General features: G+C 40.0%; 1 protein-coding gene across 2 annotated transcripts in view; it reads right to left on the bottom strand.

Annotated features, from left to right (window-relative positions):
* The window catches only part of BCKDHB (branched chain keto acid dehydrogenase E1 subunit beta), a 729,304-nt gene that overhangs the window by 368,029 nt on the left and 346,025 nt on the right, over positions 1-15,250 (bottom strand). For both annotated transcript variants that reach the window (XR_009558664.2, XR_009558665.1), the window contains exon 12: positions 11,945-12,117. The gene's annotated coding sequence lies outside the window, so the exon portion shown is untranslated. The remainder of the gene's footprint in view (positions 1-11,944; positions 12,118-15,250) is intronic.

The raw sequence follows: 15,250 nt of genomic DNA, 5'->3' as shown, positions 1-15,250 counted from the left end.
AACAAAAAATACACTTCCTTAAAAAATATCTATCTTAACTGAACAACTACTGTAATTAAGTCAAAATAAGTAATAACTACTAAATAAATACACAAAAATCAACAGTTTCTGTATATGCCAGCAATGAATGTGTAAACAATTCAAGAGAAAAAAGATGTTCTTTACAACAGCAACAAAGTATGAAACACCCAGAAAAATTTTAATAAGAATGTGTAAAGCATATAGAGAGAAAATGGTAAAATTTTGCTTAGACATATAAAGATTACTTGAATAACGAAAAAACATATACCATGATCCCAAATAGCAAAACTCAATATAGTAAAAAAAAAAAAAAAAAAATTATCCCAAAGGAATGGACACAATGGGATTGTTTTGGAACTTGAATCACACAATCATTTTTGGAGAGTGTGGTAAAACAATGTATCTCTGGTAGCAATGTTCACAGGAGTAAACTTTTTGGAAGATAATTGTGAAAATTGTATCCAAATGCCTTTTAAAATGTCCATGCCTTTGCCCATCAATGACAGAGAAGTTTATATATATGTAGAAAGATTTATCCACAAAGACTAATATTATATAGGAAGCAAAAATAAGCATTTCACAGTTCAAAGAGCTCTGAGATCAGTCCTGGAGAAGGAGGTAAATACATATAGTTACTGAATATACATGAATGTGCGTATGTATATTCACACACTTAAGTGTTATAGACAAGACAGTGTAAGATAAGGTGACTGCAACTGTAAGACAGGTGCAAACAACATAACTATGAAGGTCTTCAAGACCACATCGTTGGGAGAAAAGGGTAGAAGCCAATGCAAGAAAAGCGAATTTACCATGAAGCCAATGAAACTTAAGCCTCGGGGTTCACTTACACAAGACACTTCCCAGGCTCTGGGAGGGGGCTTAGCGGTGTGTTCACAGTCATATAATTTTTTGTAAATTGGAGCGGCCATGAGTATTTGTGGTTCAGCTAAGAAGAAATTAAGTTGGGGTCACATTTGTTGGGCTTAGTGGTATGTATTTCTGTGATCCGCAGTCACCTCTGTATACTGTTGTTACTACTCTCCTGCACAGCACAGGAACGGCTTCCAAAAATACTCCTCCCATCATTGTACCGACTCACTCTATCCCGACACAAAGGGCAGGCTTATAGAACATAAGCATGCCTACAATTCACAACCCAGGAAACATATGGATCATATAAGGAGAAACAAGACTTGAAATGTATAGATCCAGAAGCTCATCTGCAGAAAACTCTTCTGATCATCAGACCTGTAACATCGTACACAGAGGAAATGTGTATGCCTTAAATGGAAGCTCTTTCCTGACAGAAATACACTTGATGACGCAGAGCACACAATTATAAGCACACGGAACTTTTTTTTCTTTGATGACAACCAAGAGACATAGCATTTATTAGACCCTCTGTCTGTAGGACACAAACCTATAGCACAGCTATCGGCAGGAAGTACATCTGCATATGAAATGACCTGTTTTATGCATCCCAACTCTCAATGACAAAAAACAAATTTCATTCAGCCATATAAGAGAAAAGACTGAATTACCCTCTCCATAGAAAATGACATTAGAAAATTACTGTCATGTAAAGAAGCAATCGAATCTTAAAAAACTAAACGTACTCTTATCATACCATCCAGGAATCATGCTCCTTGGTATTTTCCCAAAAAAGCTGAAACCTTATATACATACAAAAACCTACACACAGATATTGATAGCAGCTTTATTCATAATTGCCAAATACTGGAAGCAACCAAGATGTCCTTCAGGAGGTGAACAGAAAAACAAAACTGTGATCCATCCAGACGATGGAATATTATTAGGCACTAAAAAGAAATGAGCCATCAAGACATGGAAGGACACGGAGCAACCTAAGACGCATATCACTAAGTGAAAGAAGCCAATCTGAGGCTGGATACTGTATGAATCCAAGGACATGATTTTCTGGAAAAGGCAAAACTATGGAGATAGTGAAATGATCAGTGGTTGCCAGGGGATGGGAGGGGAGAGATGGATAGGCAGAGAACAGAGAATTTTCAGGGCAGTGAAAAGAATCTGTATGACATTACAATTATGGATATATGTCCTTATACTTTTGTCCAAACCAATAAAATGTACTACACCGAGACTGAACCCTAAACTAAATTATGGACTCCGGGTGATTATAATGTGTCAATGAGGTTCACCCTTGGTAAAAAATGTAGAACACCACTGTGATGAGTGATGTTGATAATGGAGGAGGCTGTGCATGTACGGGGGGCAGAGGGTATAGGAAAAACCTCTGCGCCCTTCTCTCAATTTTGTTATAAACCTAAAACTGCTCTAAAAACTTGTCTTTAAAAAAAAAAGGAATCAGAGATTATGGAGCCAAAAATAATAAAAGGGGAAAAAAGCATTGTAGAAATGTGTCAGGCAGTTTATCAATACAAATATTGTGCTATTTTTCTAAATTTATTATGCTTGTGGTGATTATTAGCTTTTTAAATTTTCTGATGCACTATGCTTTCTTTCCTCCTTCTAAAGAATTAGTCACTTTTGTACTTTATATTGTATTTGTAATTTTATATTATTTTTCTTAAAGAGGGCTCCAAAATTATAAGCAGTGAGGTCCAGAAAACCTGCATCTGTCATTGTTCAGGAGAGGTCATTTTAGGCAAAAAATGATTGTATTGGGGCTTCCCTGGTGGCGCAGTGGTTGAGAGTCCGCCTGCCGATGCAGGGGACACGGGTTCGTGCCCCGGTCCGGGAAGATCCCATATGCCGCGAAGCGGCTGGGCCCGAGAGCCATGGCCTCTGAGCCTGCGCGTCCAGAAAAACAATGAATAATACTATTGAGGACCATCAATTCACCAAGGTCTCTAAATAGCCTATAAAGTGCTTTAAAAGTAAAAAACTTCAGTAACCTAGGGTTACTTGAGACCCAGGTGTCAGCAGAGGCTTGCATCTGCATAGTCTAGAGAGGGACTGAATCCCAGGTTTGGCCTTTTCCCCCAAATACTTCATTGACTTCTCTTCTAGCCACCTACTCAGCATAGACAGATCACTATCCTATGAACTACCTTCCCTTACAGTGTTTGTGCAGGTTTTTCTTAAGCTCAGAACAACAGAGACATCAGGACACAACATAGCTTGTTTACTGGGTCCCATGCATAATATATGGGAAGATGTTCTTAATCCTGTCCTCATATCCCCTTTTCCCCAAAACATAGCAGAGCAACATGGCACCTGTCTTCCATATGCTACACCTGTGACTGCCTCTTTATCCCTGCTCCCCCAGTTTTACCAACCTTTAAGAAAAGCCTGGAATGTCTGGGTAGGCTCTCTGTCGTGGGAGATGTAGTCAGAGGAAATTAGAGGACATTCGAGCGAACAGAGCAAGCCATAGACATTTGCCAGTGCCCTACAGTCTGAAGAGAATATGAATGGATCCCTGGCTCTCAAGCTTTTTCCAGATCCTTAGACAGATCTAACTTTTTCCATAACTTAGACAGCTCTAACTCTAATTCCTGGTTTAGAAGCCAGTAAGCTCAACTTATGGTACCCATCCCCTAACTCTATCTCCTGAAATGACCATCCAAGGGGTAAATGATATGAGGACATCACTTTGAATCTTACATAAGATTACCCATAGACAGGAATTTTGTTTTCAATTGTATTTCTTACCATTAGTCCTTTCAGCATTCAGGCAAGGATTTTGCCCAGTTCATTAATTAAAGAGCAGGATTTAAACAAAGAAACACAGTTCATCAGCAATAGAATTATGAAAAGTCTCTCACTTGTAGTTTTCACTTGCTTTTGATCTTTTAATCCAGACAGACAATCAAAAACCAGGGGCAAGAAGAATGTGATAAAGGATTCAGTATGTTCAAGAACCCCAAGCCTGGTAACCGCCTCAGTGTATGCGATTATTTACATAAACATTGACAAATTAAAGAGATTTAAAATTTGAATAATAGAAATGGCCAATGATAAATAAACTTATCAAATTTAAAAAATAATTATAGCATCGTTGAAAGTTTTTGGCTTCAAAACATAACAGGAAATCATTCTAGAACTTTCTAACATAGATACTATTATAAAGCCAAACTAAATATCAGACATAAGAATGTTGCTTTGAATATTCACTGACACATGAAAGCTGGGGGCAATTACTTGAATGTTTTCCAGGATTAAAAAATCACCATTAGTAAGAATAAAGTATTTGTGTCTTTCTAAAATGTCAACACGTAATATTTCCTAAATTCTTCAAGATATTTCTAGCAAAATATTCTTAGGATTGTATTATACCAGGATATATACACCTGGTTATATACACCAGCTACTCTTTGGTGTATTTTTAAAACTATCTTCTATCATCTGATTGAAAGACATGTTATTATCTAAAAGGCATATGTGGACTTCTTAAATCATTGTATCTACAACTTCAAAGACTGTTAGTGAGGAAGTCATTCAATTTTATAGGTTCCAGGACATGAAGTTTCTAGCTGGTGTTGTCTAGTCTACCAGTCTACCTCCAAGATCACTGAAGCTCATTATCCAGTCCAGAGTGTAATAGGGAAGAACAAAACTGACTCTATATCATATCTGTTACTTTTGTATTCTATTGCTTTTGCTACAAGAATGTTGCCCATAGCCTGAAATATACAAGATAGCCCATCCTCAAGCCTCCGACGTTTAAAGGTATAACACTTTTCATTCATACAGAGATAAAAAGCTGCAGAACAGAGAATAATATTTGTCTTGTCACCGTGGCCTGACCTAGGTGGACAGCTGCCAAGAACAAAGGACTCCACACTAAGAAGTCTGCAACAAACAACGACGCCCCCTCCCCTTTTACTATAAAAGAAGCCTCAATTCAAACTCCAGTAAGATGGTTCTTTGGGACACTAGTCCACCATCTTCTAGGTCTGCTGGCTTTCTGAATAAACTTGCTATTCCATGCCCCAGCAACTGGTCTCTCAATTTATTGACCTGTTGTGCTGCAAAAACTGAGCTTGGACTCAGTAGCAAGGGTAGAGGATGATGAATGGCAGGATGCTTGGCTAGATGCCACACCAGGAAGCTAGCTCAGTTTTGAAGGTAACTCTACCCTTCAAACAAGGTTCACTAAATATTAATTGGGCCTCTAGTATGCCCCTGCTTGGAGCTGAAGGTAAAGATACATAAAGGGAATGTAGACGAGCAGCTAGTTGGACCTGGCTCTGCCCTTACAACCTGGGGCAGAGGGACAATTTGCTCAGCCCCTTAGGGTCCTGATTTACATTTCATAAAACACTGTTAATAATACCTAGCAGAGAATGTTGTTGTAACAGTGAAATAAATGAGATAAGCATTAGCAAGAGAAACCCTTACAAATGGTTTCATTTATTAAAAAATTTTGCTCAGCTCTGACCCTAATAAAAATCAGACTCAGCATTTCTTGTAGGGTGTCCCCAAAAATCCTCCAGAACAACACACTGAGTAAGACCCAGACAAAAACTGTCTTCAAAAGTTAAGGAGAGAAAGTGACCACAGAAAAATGGAGGGACAAATAAAAGGTGGTTGGGGAAGAGAGAGGGGAGAGAGACCGAACATTTTCTTTTGTTCTCTCCCATGTGATTTCAGGGCAGAATCCACTTCCAAATACAGAACATTATTATGATGCGAAAAATCTGGAAGGGGAATTTGTAGCCACCCTCCGAAGTCTATTCACACGCTGTGGTAAGAGGTATCTATCTCTGTGGAAATTACCGCAAATCTTTTTAATGTGCTCAGATTTCTCCTTGGAGTAAATGCTTATTAATACATAAAAACCTGTTGAAAGCTCGTGATTATCCCCAATACACTGCGTACACTTGGTAGACCATCCACAGCATATTTTAAATTCACGCTGGCTTTGCCCCAGCAACTCACCACAAATATGGCTAACCAACGAGTGTGTTCTCAAGAAGCCCAACATAAACACAAAGCAAAAGAAGCTAAAAGAAGCCTTACAAGATCAAAGAGAAACGATCTGAGAATCATCCATCATTTTGTTTCATCTGGGCCACTACGCTCTTCCCTTATTTGGATAATAAGAGTTGTCACTATCTGCCCTAGTTCCCTCTAATGCCACAGCACAGATGGCAAAGATTACTGCAAAGACCGAAACGGAGAGGCCACCTATGGGGACGCAGAAAGCCCTGAAGTGGTTCTTTTGCCTTTGAATCTCCTGAGACTGCATGGAAGTGTGTGTGCATGCTAATGACTATTGCAGTAAGAGGGTTTCCAAGGCTCTTCTCAGACTTTCTAAGTCTATAATTCACAAAAGGATTAAAACCTGCAACTTCTTATGGATCCTGAAGTTTTATCTCCTTTTTTTGTTCTTGATTACCATGACCAACTTAATGACGCTTTTTAATTTTGTTTTACTATTTGTGCTGTAAGCCTATTGTATTTTCACAACTAGACTTTTAGAAATGTAAAACAAGAACAAAAATATCATATAATTCAAAATCACGCAGAAAGTATTTCTTGCCTACAACAGAAATCAATGTAATCTTCCCTAGAAAACCTTGAGAAGCTATGAGTTTGTAGCTGTTCATGTGCCTTATTCATAGCACCAACGGCCCTCAGACTTAATTAAAGGAGCAAAAGTTTACTTGAGTGACAGCACAGATTTGTAATAACAAAATAGCATCCAGAATTGTGGTATTACTTCTAACCAAATTTGATTGGAAATCAGAGGACAGACCTGAAGCGATACCTCCACTTTGCTTGGGGTGAATCTTAGATCTGGAAAGTTAGAAAGTATCTAAGTAGACATTACAATTTTCATCTTTAGTAAACTGAGGCCCCTACAATTTAAATGAATTTTCCCCCAATTACATTATCTGTTAGTGACAAAATTATTACTATAATTCAATTTCCTTTCTTCTAGCTCAGTATTTATAATTTAAAATATTAAAACAAAATACTGTCAAATATAGTACATCATTTATTAATGCAAAGACTAATAATGTTAAATTCACTTCTAATCAAGTTTGCCAAAAATCTATCTTTTGAAATTATACTTGTAAGTACATACTCTACTCCAAACCACCCAACTTAGAAAACGTCATAGCTGAACACCCATCTTAAGTTTTTCTAAACCAGGAAATTTAAGCCTACCAGCTACTGATTCTATTCTTGTGACCTACTGCATGGATTTTCTTTGGCAGTCCAATAAAAACCTCACATGTTGAAATAATTTATTTCTGAACCTAATATCCCCCCACAAATTCTTCCATTTGATTAACTTTTTTTTCTCTTTATCATCTCATAGACAGTCTAACAGAACAGGAAAATGGCTCATTTATCCAATTACGAGAATAAATCAAATGAGGGAATCTGAGAAGGAAGGGTGGTGGGAGGGAGAGAGAAATGGAGAATGAACTTTCATAAATTTCTTGGATACTATACACGAAGTAATTTAAAGATAGCTTCTTGGGGATTTTCCTTATAATCTAGTTACAATCTATTTAAGAATCTGTTAGGTTTCAAAAAGCTGTTTCTCAATCTATTTGCTTGAACTTTCAAAGTAACCTTCAACAAGCAGCCCCTGATGCCACTGGGTGTTGGGTCCTCACAGAGGTGAGTTTTTTTGGCTGGGCTCTGTAGGGTTTTTCATACCTGTAAAGTTTGCAGCTGAAACATTTGTAAGAGAGAAGCTTTTTTACTGAGTGCAAACAATGGACAGAGTATAGAGGCTGTTGGAGTTGAAATTAAGGGAAGTTTAAACCAGGAGCAGATACAGGCATTGGCTGCCCTCTGTCATTGACTTTTTTTTTTTTTTTTTTGCGGTACGCGGGCCTCTCACGTTGCAGAGCGCAGGCTCCGGACGCGCAGGCTCAGCGGCCATGACTCACGGGCCCCGTGTCCCCTGCATCGGCAGGCGGACTCTCAACCACTGCGCCACCAGGGAAGCCCTGTCGTTGACTTTTAGAAGCACTTTTCCACCACTGGAGAAGCTGGGAATGCCTTGCACAGGAGTTGCTGGTTTGTCTTATCTTCATTGTAGCCACTCCAGGAAAAGAAGAGAAAGGAAATCTTCTGCAAACTCTGTCCCCTGTTTCTCTATCTCTCAACACCACCAATACCTGGGTAAGGACGGACTAGCCACAGAGGCATTGCTGAGACCCAAATCAGAACATCCTATCTCTCCCAGAGCACCAAGAGAGGACCCGGGTACTTAGCACCAAATGACTCAGTATTGAATAGAATCGACTGACAGTTCTGAAAAGGGAGGAGGTAAGTTAGAAATATTTGATGACGTTAATAGGAAACTCACAGAAGGAGAAGCCGAGTCGCACGATGCCCTGGCAGACGCATGTGCCTACTGGGGCATTTTCCACTTAGCTTTGCCTTTCAGTACCTTGGGTGCCAGGCAACCATTCTTTTTTTTTTTTGTGATCACCACTGGTAGGAGGTCTGTTTCACTGTTTACATTCCTATCACCCACAAGCTTGCCAGTACACTTTTGGGAGAAACCAAGACCACGAATTTTCGACCTCTCCGACCCAGGGTATATCTATGGAGATCTTTAAAATCCATGTTTACACACATAGTCTGCGTAGGACATCACCTAAGCAACCATCGTGTAATCTTATCCTGGAAGAGGACAGATGATGACTATTTACTCTGCCTCATGCCACTTGCATTTTTGAAAATCCAAATAGAAAGCACTTTCAAAAACAGCCCTGAACCTGAGTAGGTGGTCTAGTGGTGCCGATGACTTACTCAAGTGCTGTGCAAATTTGAGACCTTAAAGTATTTTCAGACATTTCCTCTACATAAGAGAACTTTAAACTTTATAAAGTCAGCAGCAATTATTTTATATCATTCATCTGTCCAACTACACGCATAAGAAATGTTAAGCCGAAACAGGGTTTAATGTCCCTGTCGAATCTAAAAACCCAGGGGCTATTCCATAGAGCACATTCAAAGGGCAAAACCAGGAGAACGTACTACATGGGAGGCCTGTTCAGACCTCCAAGTCCTGGGTGATACTGACAAGGCTTATAAATTTGGAGGGGAAACCCAGAATGTTCCCTGAACGCTAGGAATATTCCCTGAAAGATCTCTTTGGAAATCACTGAAAATGATACATGTACAAACTATGATCTAATATCAAGGCTTAATCAACCAAAGAAAGAAGAAATTCTGCCAGAGTAAGCAAACAAACATGGTTTGAAATCCAGACAAGCCCGTCTGAGAAGCAAATAAAGAAAACAGACCGAAGTTCAGGTCCCGTCTCCCTGTCCAACCTCCACTTTTGACTTATACATTGAGAGCTCTTCGTAAAAGACTAAGGACCGGCAAAACAGATGAAATGGCCCCAAGAAGGCTGGGAGGACCTGTCAGCAAGGGGTCTTTGGTACCAGCCATGGACAATTTGGAGTCCTACCAGTTCTGACCAAAGCTCAGACTATGAACTGTTTCAGCGCCTTGCTGCCATTTCTTGAGGAACAAATCCAATTGTGCTGCACAGCGCTTTGCCAGGTGAGCCGCAGCCCTATGTTAAGATCACATCTGCAGCACTTAAGGTGTCAAGTATTCCCGGAGTTTTTATGAAGTATTCCGAATAGCCCAGAAATCACTTTCGGTTGCCACAGTCTCTGGTCGCACCGGGCTCTTTCTAAGCTACAACAAATGAAACGGCCCAAGGGCATTTCCAACTTCTCTGAAGAAAGTTCTGAAGGGTAAAGAGAAAGTAACCCAGTCCACTGCTGATGCTTCAGCTAAGGAGTTTCAAGGTGAGAATGAAAGTGTCTACATGGAAAATATTAGTAGTTCCAGTAGTAAGTTTATTTGGAATGATTTCAAAGCAAACAATTCACTGATAAAATAATTACAGGCATCATTATCTTCTTTTCCCATGAAGGGATGCTGAAGCCATGAAAACATGGGCAAACGCCCTTTTCTTGAGGACCTGGTCATCCATGCTTCTTACCTGGAGGTGAACAGCCCCTAGCACATCACAAGCTGTGCCATGGGAGCCCCAAGAAGAAGATACTTGGGGAAGAACCTCAAGTGCCTGTGGACCGTTTTAAAAGAGATCTCCTCACCTTTCAGTTCCACTCCAAAAATTCATAGTGTTATATATGACTAAGAAGTTTCAAATATGCGAACATTCACTGTCAGAAAAGCTATCATATCTGCTGCCCTTTGCTCCATATCACTCTTAAGCCCCTTATTCTGCTTTATATTCCCACAGCGCTTTTTATCACTTAATGTATAGATGACTTTTATATCTATTTGTTGTCACAGCAAAGACTTTCACATTATTCAACGTGAATAAAACGTGTCTAGGACCTAGATTATGTAAGATACATATCAGTTACTCGATCTACTGCCTTGGAATAAACGAATACAATAAATTTATATTCTCACTCTTATATCATAAGAAGACAAAGAAAAAAATTAAAACCTGAGGCTCAGAGAGGTGAAGTAAGCTACTTAAGGACACACAGTGCTGTGGCAGAACCATATGGTTTTCCCCAATTGCGACAACTTTAGCTACTGGTAGAAAAACCTATTAATGCCCTATTCTGGGAGAACACATAGTTTAAATATCTAATATTCACTACATATTTTATATCCATTCAGCATTTCCTAGTTCATATAATTTGTGCTGTAAAAGAGGGATGATTTGCAGGAAAATTCTAGAACTGATTTTTAAACTTTTATTTTGTGTGCTCCTTGAAATGAACAGGGATCTCGGGGAGCAATGCAGATTCAATACCAAAAAGTTATGACAGGTCACCATTTGTTTGGTGATGATGGTGACAATGATGACAGCAAACACTTGGACAGCACTGCCTACAGACTCAGCACTGTTCTAGGAATACACAGTAATACATCCCATTCACCCACACAGAAACCCTGTGAGGAATACACTATCGTCGTTACTAGTAAGGAAAGTAAGGCACAGAGAAGTTAAGTAACTGGCCCAAGAACCTACAGCTATTAGTACATAGTTGAGCCCAGATTCAAACCCAGGCACGCTAGCTTGAAAGTCTGTGCTTTCACACTGTACTCTGCTGAGTTGCCAAAATGCTAAAGTGTATTCAGCAGGTCACGCAGCAAGTCTTGGTCTCATAGGTAACATAAGAAATGCAAGTTGAATTAAAGCAACTAGCAGGATTTACATTTTAACAGCCATGTCAAAGAACACTGATTAACGGAACAGTGTCACCCCAGAGGAAGATTCCTTGACACATACCAATAGGTCCCTTTCTGTTCAATATTTACATCACTTGAATGAACATGCAGAAGGCACGCTCAACCAGTTTGCTGATGACAAATTGAGGGACCCTGCAGAGAAGCAGGATGAAATAACTTTAAAATCATCCGTGGAACACCCGCACTGGAGAGCAACAGAGCATTCAGAAAACCACACAGCCCTTTCTGAATTCTCCACCAGCATCACTGCTCTTCTCTTCCTTTCTCTCCTCCTTGAGCCCTGCTTCTTTTCCATTATTTCAGGCTATAGCCTGCATCGTGGCCTATTAACACACTGCCACTTGCAGTGGGCTTGCTGTAATTCAGGAATATTGATGACGGTGACCCTCGCGTCCCCTGCTGCCTTCTGAATACGGAACAGGCCCCCTATTGCCCAGGTAGTTAAAAATGAAACAGCTACGGCAAAATTTCTTTCTAAATCCCCACCTTCTCAGGAGACTTTTGAAATCACTCTATTATAGTTATATAGTACATTCAATAATGTAATTAATGCTGGTAAGCAGCGTTCTGTTCAATCCTCTGAACACATTCATATGTAATGCTCGGTGCACGTAGGAATTCTTGGTAGTACCCATTTAAAAACAGAAGATGACTCACCCGCTTTCCTGTTCCTGTAAACACTGCTTGGTGCAAAACACTTGAGCCCTGTGTGTTTTCATTGTCTCTGACTTCTAACTGTTCCTACCTGATAGGGGCAGTTTATCCGCTTAAGCCCAAGAGCATCAGATTGAGACTAAGGCCAGCATCTGGAAGCCGAGTTGGTACATTTCTGGTGGACAGGTGGCTTTGGACTCAGGGATGTGCCCTCTGCTGGCACCAGGCCTGCTGCAGCTGCCTTCAGGGCATCCACAGTTGAAGCTGGAAGGCACATAAGTAACAAATTAAATGAATGAGAGACAGCAGTTAATGAGTTCCAAAAATTCTGCCCTTTCCCTAACAGAGACCAGCCTATATCATAGTGCTTTCTCCCCGCTACATCTGCCCTGTCCACCTGACCCCGAGTCCTGCACCATTAGGAAAATCACAACCTCAAATCTCCACGTGGACTGCAGAGAAATTTGTTAGAATTGGCTTTTCATTAGGTCTGACGATGACTTGATGGGGGCGGAGCATGTAGGATACCTTAAACAAACAGCATCACTTATCCATGTTTCTCTGCGCCTCAAGCAGTTCGCGGGTGACAGCGCCTGGGAACGCTGCAGTTGAGCTCATTTCGAAAGAAAAAAGGAAGGAGGCCACTGGAAAATGTTTCCTCCCGGACAGACACACTGATGAAAAGTTGTTCGATGCACGTCCAGATTTCTGTCTCTGGTTGAATTGTTCATCTTGTTTCTCTTGGGTGCGCCCCACTTCTCTGGGTTTACCACTGCTCCATGCGCACGGCTCACTCTATTCCGAAACTGTAGGTTTTGTTTGAGAGGAGCAGACATTGCACCTGGAAAAACTGCCTAGGGAAACAGCGGGATTGCTATATTAACTCCCTAAGTGCAGTTTCTATTCTTTACAGCTTGCTTGAGAGATTGTGCTAATCATCAAACATGTGTGCAGTGAGCAATTATAATTCACAGACTTCTCCTTGCTTTGCTACAGAGGCGTTACTTTCTAATAGATGCCAAACAGCGATGCCGTGCACTCAACTGGGGGAGGGGTGTTAGGAGTTTTACAGCTGCCTCAGTCACTCCTGTACTTTGCAATGTCGAGGAGGGAGTAAATGTCCTCATGTAAAATTCAAAAGAAGCATCTTCCATGGCAACAGCTGTTTCAGACGTTCTAGCGCATCTGTTTCATCTTTTCCTTTGTTTAAAAGCAGACCACAGCCTGCTCTATCTGCAGGTCAAAAGAGCACGAAGACTGTCAATAAAGAAAAATGTGATCACTATAGATATATTTTATTCTTCTGATGAGTTACTTGCCACATTATTCATCAGCTAACCATGATGAAATGAAGAAGCTGATTGTTATAGAGAGTTAGAAAATTTGAGCAAAATCAAGATGCTCTATCTTCATGACTACTGACATCAACTCAGTGACCAGAATAAATGTCAATGTAGTAATAGCTGCTAGAACTTACTGTCAGTATGCAATTGCAATCAAGACATTGACTTCTGGGCAGATTTCACAGCTTGAGTTTCCCAGGCAGCACCCTCTGAGATGGAGGGTTCCTTTGGGCATGCTCTTGGCATCAACACCTATAGAAGTGAGGAGTAAGTAGCAGAGAAATTGACCTGCGCTGCAATCCCAGCCCCTCAACAGCCTCGGGTGATCCCACAGGAGCTCCAGAGCCAGACGGCGCTGCGGAGACCACCTGGGCCTTCGTACCCATGGCGCTCAGCCAGTGGCTGTGGGCTGCTCAGGGCAGGGAGTTTGACACAGTCCCCAAAAAGGGCTGCTAGCTGATGGCCTTCTTCCAACATCATTCCCAGCAGGTAAGAGAGTAATTCCTGTAATCCAGAAGAGGGAACTAACTGGGTGGCACCTTACATAGTCTACCAAGCAGATATGCATAACATGTAACACTCATGATCTTGTCAACAGAGACGCAGAAATTAAAGAATGTAACACCCAAACCAAGCCCAGTCCACCAATATAATACCAAACATGATTAAATATGTCTCAGCTGGGAATAAATACAGCTCAGAGTTACAGTATCTACTAGCTCCTCAATATATCTGGAAAAAGAACAAATTTAAATATATTGAATTCTCATAAAAAATAAATGAAGTAACTACTTCTCAGAAGAAAAAGATATTAAAATACAATTACTCAAAGCATATGGAAATGAAAATATTTCCCTGTGTCAATTTCTAAAGTAAACTCTTATGCAAAATTTATTTTAATTATCCAGCATCTACATGTGCTATAATTGTGCTTAACTTCATAAAAGCATCTTCTATAAATGTCCTTTGTTGATGCAAATGCCAGCTATATTAATTATCATTTTAGAGTCTGCCTCTGATTTAAGTGTATGTATTTAAAATACAGTTTGGATATACATTCTGTCTTGTCATGAATATTTATAGACAGCATTATTTAGCAATTATTTGTATCTTTATTTGACAGCAATAAAGTATAAACATTCAAAAACACTGAGAATATAGAAATTTCTTTTCTATAAAGAACATTTCATAAAATCTAAGCATAATATTTTGAATCACTACATGCTTGAATCAGTCATAATTTATGTGATATAAATAAGAACATACATATACACATATTATATTGAAAAGTCAATTATATGTAATTAGTGTGTAAACTGCTTTGCAAAAGAAAAAAAAGACATGAAGAAAATGTGTGACTCTCTTTTGTAAGCTCCAGGAGTCCAGAGTAGGGTCTGCATCTCTTCTGCTCACCACTAAGTCTCTGGGTCTTAACAAAGCATCTGGCACACAGCAGGCTCTCAGTATAGATTTGGTAAATGTTGAAAAGATTATAAATCTCGGTTTCTAAAAAAGGTAAGTTGGTTTTTCTTTGCAAACATGAAGGAAGCTGGTTACTGGCTGTTTCCAAATTTAGATTAAAAGGTGAAAAACACACTTTTTTTTTTTTTTTTTTTTTTTTTTTGCGGTACGCGGGCCTCTCACCATTGTGGCCTCTCCCGCTGTGGAGCACAGGCTCCGGACGCGCAGGCTCGTGGCTCACTGGCCCAGCCGCTCCGCGGCATGTGGGATCTTCCCGGACCGGGGCACGAACCCGTGTCCCCTGCATCGGCAGGCGGACTCTCAACCACTGTGACACCAGGGAAGCCTGAAATGAACACTTTTAAGTGACAAGTTTAAACTTACATATTCAGGTTGGTGTAGTCTTTTTTTTTTTTTTTTTTCTGTATTACTTCACAGACTGGGACAGATCCTTCTCTCCCTTAAATACAAAAGATTTACTTCCATTGCAAGAATATCAAAATGCAGTCTAGTTCCAACTTTAATACCATGTTACCCAGTGAACATCTAGACAGCAAGGGCTCAATGTTTTAGAGAAAGAGTTTTGAAAATGT

Source organism: Globicephala melas, chromosome 14 (genome assembly GCF_963455315.2).
Source record: "Globicephala melas chromosome 14, mGloMel1.2, whole genome shotgun sequence".
NCBI lineage: Eukaryota > Metazoa > Chordata > Mammalia > Artiodactyla > Delphinidae > Globicephala > Globicephala melas.
This window is presented reverse-complemented; position numbering and strand designations above follow the sequence as displayed.